The following is a 6,000-nucleotide window of genomic DNA, read 5'->3' as shown; positions in this document are numbered from 1 at the left end:
TCAAGAGGTTAAGCACCGCACTATGAAGCAGTCAGCAGCTTCTGCAGCAGAAGTGCGATCCACCGCCAGCCAGGGAGCAACCCATATAGGGCAGCAGATCTCTCCTGCCTCACCCACTGCTTTCCTCAGCAGTGTATTTCATCAGTCTGCCTGTTCTGTTCCCCGCTCTGTCTCTGGTGACTGTCTCTGGTGAATCCTCTCACCCTGCCACGCATCTGGCCTGTACTGGGTTCTTGTATAAATAAATAAATCTAAAAAAAAAAAAAATTCCCAGGTGAGTCCTTGACAAAGGTCAAGGTCACCAAAGCTCATGTCTACTCTCATTCTGTGATCCATTTTGCACATACCCGTGAACCATACCAAGTGTTACTGCAAAGCCCAAGTGTTTCAGAGCTGAAGGGGACACTGTAGCAACTGTGTAAATAATTCAGGTGCTTAGAAGCTGAAGGAGCAGGCGCCTGCCCACCCACACTACCCGGTAGCTAAGAATGCCGCCGCCCTGTCCACAGGTGGCAGCCATCGTAGCAATTACGAAAGCAGGAACACCTGTGCAACATACCTGCACCAGGCACTATTTTAAGAACTCTAACCCTACATGGCCAGGAAAGGCTGTGCTACTATCATCCCCGTCTTACACCAGAAAACTGAGGAATTGAGAGGCGAAGAACTTGCCCGAGATCACACAGCTAAGACAAAGATGTAGCAGAGCTTCCAGCCCCAGGGAGGAAAGCGGTTCCACCGGGGTAGCATGAAATGCTTAAAAGTAGGATTCTGCCGGGACACCCAGGACAACGACAGTTTGGCAGATCTCACACCCCTGCACAGTGCTGCACGCAAGCCCGGGCAGGGCACTAAATGAAGCAAGAGTCCTCTAGGAACAAGTTGCTCGCATCAGCGATGGTCAAGCTCACGTGAGGCGGCCAGCCGTGCAAGCACAGCTCTTCCTCGCGCAAACCCCGAGGGAACCTGCTTGCACCCCGCTGGGTCGACTTCACCATCAGAAACGCTCGCCGAGCTCTCGCCCTCGGGTCTCTGGCTCCCGGGCACAGAGATTCACCTTAATCCCTCCTTGCTCGGCGCCCTCGCCGCCAGCACAAGGGCCCGGGAGGGCCCGAAACCCGGGCCGCAGCCCCGAGCGATTAAACCGGGGTTCGCTGCCGAGAAGTGACCGGCGACGCGAGCCCCGACTAGCAGCAGCCGACGCGACGCGCAGCGGCGGGCGCCCCCCACGGTGGGGAAGACACTGGGGGGTGGGGGTAGTTGCAAGGGGCCCCGCTGCGGGACAGGTGGCGCCTCCTTCCCCGGAAGTGTCCCCAAGAACTTTGCCCCAAGAGTTACCGGGGGACCCGGGTGTCCAGTGGGAGCGGTGGCCACCCGCGGCCGGCGGTGCCCGGCCACCTGCGCCGCGCCCGGGACCCCGGAGCGCGCCCCCGAGCGCACAGAGCCCGCGGCGGGCGCCACGGCCGCGCCGAGGCGGCTCGGAGGCAGGGCTGGGGGTCCAGCTTGCGGATGGCGAGGTCAGGCAGGGGAGGGGACAGTCCGGGGTGTCTAAGTGGGGTGTGCGGCCCCGCAGGGTGGAGCGCAGGGGCGGGGTTCCCAGCCGGCGGGCGGCACTCACCTCCTAGCCCCGCGCTGATCCGCGGGACGGAGCCGGAGAGCGCCGGGCTCCGCGGCCGCGGCGGGTGCAGGGGCGGCTCCCTCGGGCTGGGCGGGGCCGGGGGCGGGGAGGCCGGGCGGGCCCGGCGGGCGGGAGGCGGGCCGGGACCCCCGCGCGCGCTCTAGCGGGTGGCCGGGGCCCGGGACGTGGTCGCGCCGGCCACTGCCAGGCCGTCCCGCCGCCCTCCGCCCTGCCGGGGTCCCGAGAAGGCGAGGACGGAAGGCGAGAGGAGGCGCCCGCTGGTCCCCGAGCATCCCCCGCCACCTAAACCGGACTCGGGGATCTTCTACCTGAACGCGCGCGGGGACACGGGCCACACTCCGCCCCGGAGCCTGCGGCTTCCTCCGCGTAGACGGCGCCGCGGGCTCCCCGGGGTGCCTCGTGGAACAGGTATCCGAGCGCGAGGGGGTGTGGGGCCTTCGAGCCTGGGGTGCCGGGGCTGCCCTGGCGGGCGGGGGTCAGGGCTGGGCGTGGAGCCCCGCCCGCACCGGGAGGTTTGACCTTGGACTTGTCGGCGCTTGCCCTAGCCTCGCGTTCCTCCACTTTGGGGGTGAGAATGAGCGCGAATTATAAACTGCACTAATCCCTGCACTTTTCTCTGGAATCGCGGGCTGTGAACAGACCCTAAGTCTGAAAGAAGGGAGTTTGGAAATCTAAAAACTTTCTCAGGGGAGAAAAGAGCGCAGGGACTATGGGGATGGTCCACGGGTGAACTGGGGGTGGGAATTTTGCGGGGAATGCACAGTGATGGAGATGATATGAATAAAATATATATACTAAAAAAGTAAAGCAATTTTCTGCTTTCATTCATTCACTCAACCTATTCTCAGGACCTCATAAAAAGGAATAAAGAAGAAAAAAATAAATAAAAAGGAATAAAGAATGGCCTGGACTGTAGGCTCTGATAAAAATTAATTCATGATTTGCTTTCATGCGCCAGGTGTGCATTTAGGTTATTGATCCACCTAAACTTTCACAACACGTTTAAGGTGTCGAGGCAGTGTGAGCCCACTTCTCAGGGGAAGCAATTGAAGCATAGAGGAAGGAACACAGCCCCAGGTCAGAGGAAGCCATCAGCCTAAGTAGGGCTTGGCTCCTGCCAGGCTGACCTTGCAGTTAAGTGGCAGGTCCCGTGCTCTAGTTGTACTCCTCACTCTCTCCACCTGGGTGAGTGCTGACTGCCCTCCCCCATCCTCCCTCACACCCTTACCTATTAGAGGGTGTGAGGAGGCCATCCGGGTGCCGCCATGTTGGTGTTCCAGCCCAAGACCCCATAACCAATACCAGGTGTTCAGAACTTGCTCTGACTAAGCTGAGGTTCTTTTTGTCATTATTGCAAGCACATGGTCTCCTAGACTGGGTGGCCTCTTCCTGGCCCCCTGCCCACCTGGACCAGAAACGGAGCATCTTGAACCAAGCAACTTTCATTCCAACAGCTACAATTTCATTCCACTAGTCTCACAGGGGTTTCCTTGGCCTCAAACCCAGTGCCTGGTGACCTATCGGTTTCCTGCTCAAGGAACATACACGCTCCAGGCCCCATTCCCAAGGCCAAGACCTATATTCAGACCCCAAGACCTCAACTTTTGCCCTCAAACCACTTTTGTTACTCTCCTCCATTCTATCGAAGGTATCTAGCACAGTCAGCCATGTTTATTAAGCAGCAATATTTTTACTTCCTCACTAACTGGCGCTTCAGACCCCAACCCAACACGTGGTATTCTACCCAGTCATCCTTGTCAAAAGTTTTATTTCCATTAGATTCAGTGTGACCATGATTTGAGAGTCTTCTACAAGATACTCTGTGGAAGGCTCTGGGGAACAGCAGTGACTGTCACCCAGACAGACACACTCCATATCACAGAGCTCACAGTGATCTGGGAACAGTCAGACATCAGGTGATCAGGGAGCAGGAGGTGGGGAGACATACTGGAGGAGCCCTGGCCTAGATTTGGGGCATAGGGAGGCTGAGCCCTGACCTCGCTGAGGAACAAGTGGCTGAAAGGTGCAGGGAACAGGAGGTGTGCAAGCCCATGGCACACTTCTGGAAGTCATTGGAGAGGGGCCAAGGTTAGGCACCAGACCTCGACCACTGTAAGGCAGGCCAAGGTGATGGGAGCCTACTAACTGTGGATTGAGGAACCAGCGCAGTGGGTAAAAGTCCCACGGACACAGCAAAGGTAATGTGCATTTTTTTATTACTAATGATGAACTCCTGAACTTCCTCTTTTGTAATGCAGGATTTCCAGAAGTCAGAACAGATGTGCAAATAGGATATGTGGATTAAAACATTTGTTTGTTTATTTATTTATGTTAGTGAAAAGAAATTTCGACACCTTTTGGGTTTGGGTGTTTTTTTCTTTCCAAAGATTTATTTATTTATGCATACAAGAACTGGGGCACAGGCCAGAGGTGTGGAGGGTAAGAGGATTCACCAGAGACAGAGTGGGGAGCCGAACAGGCAGACTGACTGAAAATACTGCTGAGGGGAGCAGCAGGCAAGGCAGGAGAGGTCTGCTGCACCGTATGGGTATCTCCCTGGCCGACTGGAGATCAAACTCATGTTGCAGAGGTTGTGACAGCTTCATAGAGGTGTGACTAACCCCTTGGGCCACCAGGGAGGCCTAGGTTTGGGTGTTTTTTTTTGGGGGGGTGGGGATTTGGCCTTTTTTTAAACATCCTTGTTTATTTTTTCACAGTATAGGATTTCTCCCCTCAGGTTCAATAACCATAGTAAAACAAATCAGTTTAATCTCGCAAGGGTTTATATGGAGCACTCAGCCTCTCCCATTTGTGCCGTATAACCATGCTTGGCCTTTCAGGAAGCAGGGAGGGGACTTGGTTCCTGGACTCAAGAGTCTGTTGGGGGAAGATGATACACTTAAAGGAAGCCCTTTGGGGCCTCCCCGGTGGCGCAGCGGTTGAGCGCTGGGTTGCGAAGCTGCCCGCGGCCTCTGCAGCGCCGGTTCGATCCCCGGCTGCTCCCCGGCCACCAGAGGAGGGTCCCACATGGCGGAGGAGGGTCGGTCCCACCTGGCGCGCAGACCTCTCCTGCCACCCGCTGCTCCCCTCAGCAGTGTACTTCGGTCCTTCTGCCTGCTCTGCTCCCCGCTCTGGCTCTGGTGAATTCTCTCACCCTCCCGCGCTTCTGACTGTACCCAGTGCTTGTATAAACAAACAAACAAATAAATAAAAAAATAAAACATGCCTCCATTAAAAAAAAAAAAAGGAAGCCCTTTGTTAGGAGTTAAGGGGATAAGCAGAAAACCTGGGTTTCTATCCTTGGAGTTTTTGTTTTTTGTTTTTTTTTTAAACATTTATTTATTTATTTACACAAGCACTGGGTACAGTCAGAAGCGCGGGAGGGTGAGAGAATTCACCAGAGCCAGAGCGGGTTGCAGAGCAGGCAGAAGGACCGAAGTACACTGCTGAGGGGAGCAGCGAGCAGAGCAGGCAGACTGAACGAAACACACTGCTGAGGGGAGCAGCCGGGGATGGAACTGGCACTGTAGAGGCTGCCGGCAGCTTTGCAATCCAGCCCTCAACCGCTGCGCCACGGGGAGGCCCTCTATCCTTGGAGTTTAAATACTGGTGAAGTGGCTAGAAGACATTGACAACTGCCCTTTCTCTTTTAAACAGTTCATGAGGGCTGTCTTGAACTCAGCTCCAGTTCTTCTAACTCTGCAAGACAGGATGGAATGGAACAGGGCAGTCACCTCACTAAATTGTCACCTCACTAAAACTGAAAAAACTGAGGTGGATGCCCCACATGGCCTGGCACCAGGCAGGAAGCAACAGCAAAAGCCTGGGCTGGCACCCCAGTAGCATGCTAGGCAAAAGCAACCTGTATGAAGGTACTACCAAGATCAAGGCCAAGGGTGAAGCACTGACTGCCAGCTCCAGCCAACAAATTACCCCCCATGGTCCTTGAACACTTACTGTCATGTGTGACTATACATTTAAAACTGTAGAAAATACTGAGGTATACAGACGAAGATAAAACCCACCCAAACCTCACCACCCAGCAATCATCCCTGTTAATTTGTATTATTTTCCATTTAACACATTGTGAGTCTTCCTTTGTCATGAAATAGTCTATAATGTGGTTGTGAAGGGCCACTTGCTGGTCTGTTGTATGAACATACCCCCTTTTTATTATCAATCCCAAGTGGTTCTTGGGTTGTTCCTCATTGCTCAGTATCAGGGGTAACACTGAGTTATGACAACATTTGCACAATACACTTTGATGCCTATTTCTGGTTATTTTCTAAAGACAAAACTGTAAAAGGGGACTTACTGGAAGGGTCATCCAATGCTTCTGGCTGTCATAATTGGACACACAT

Source organism: Talpa europaea (assembly GCF_964194135.1).
Source record: "Talpa europaea genome assembly, chromosome: 11".
In the NCBI taxonomy this organism is placed as follows: Eukaryota; Metazoa; Chordata; class Mammalia; order Eulipotyphla; family Talpidae; genus Talpa; species Talpa europaea.
Note: the sequence above shows the minus strand (reverse complement) of the source record.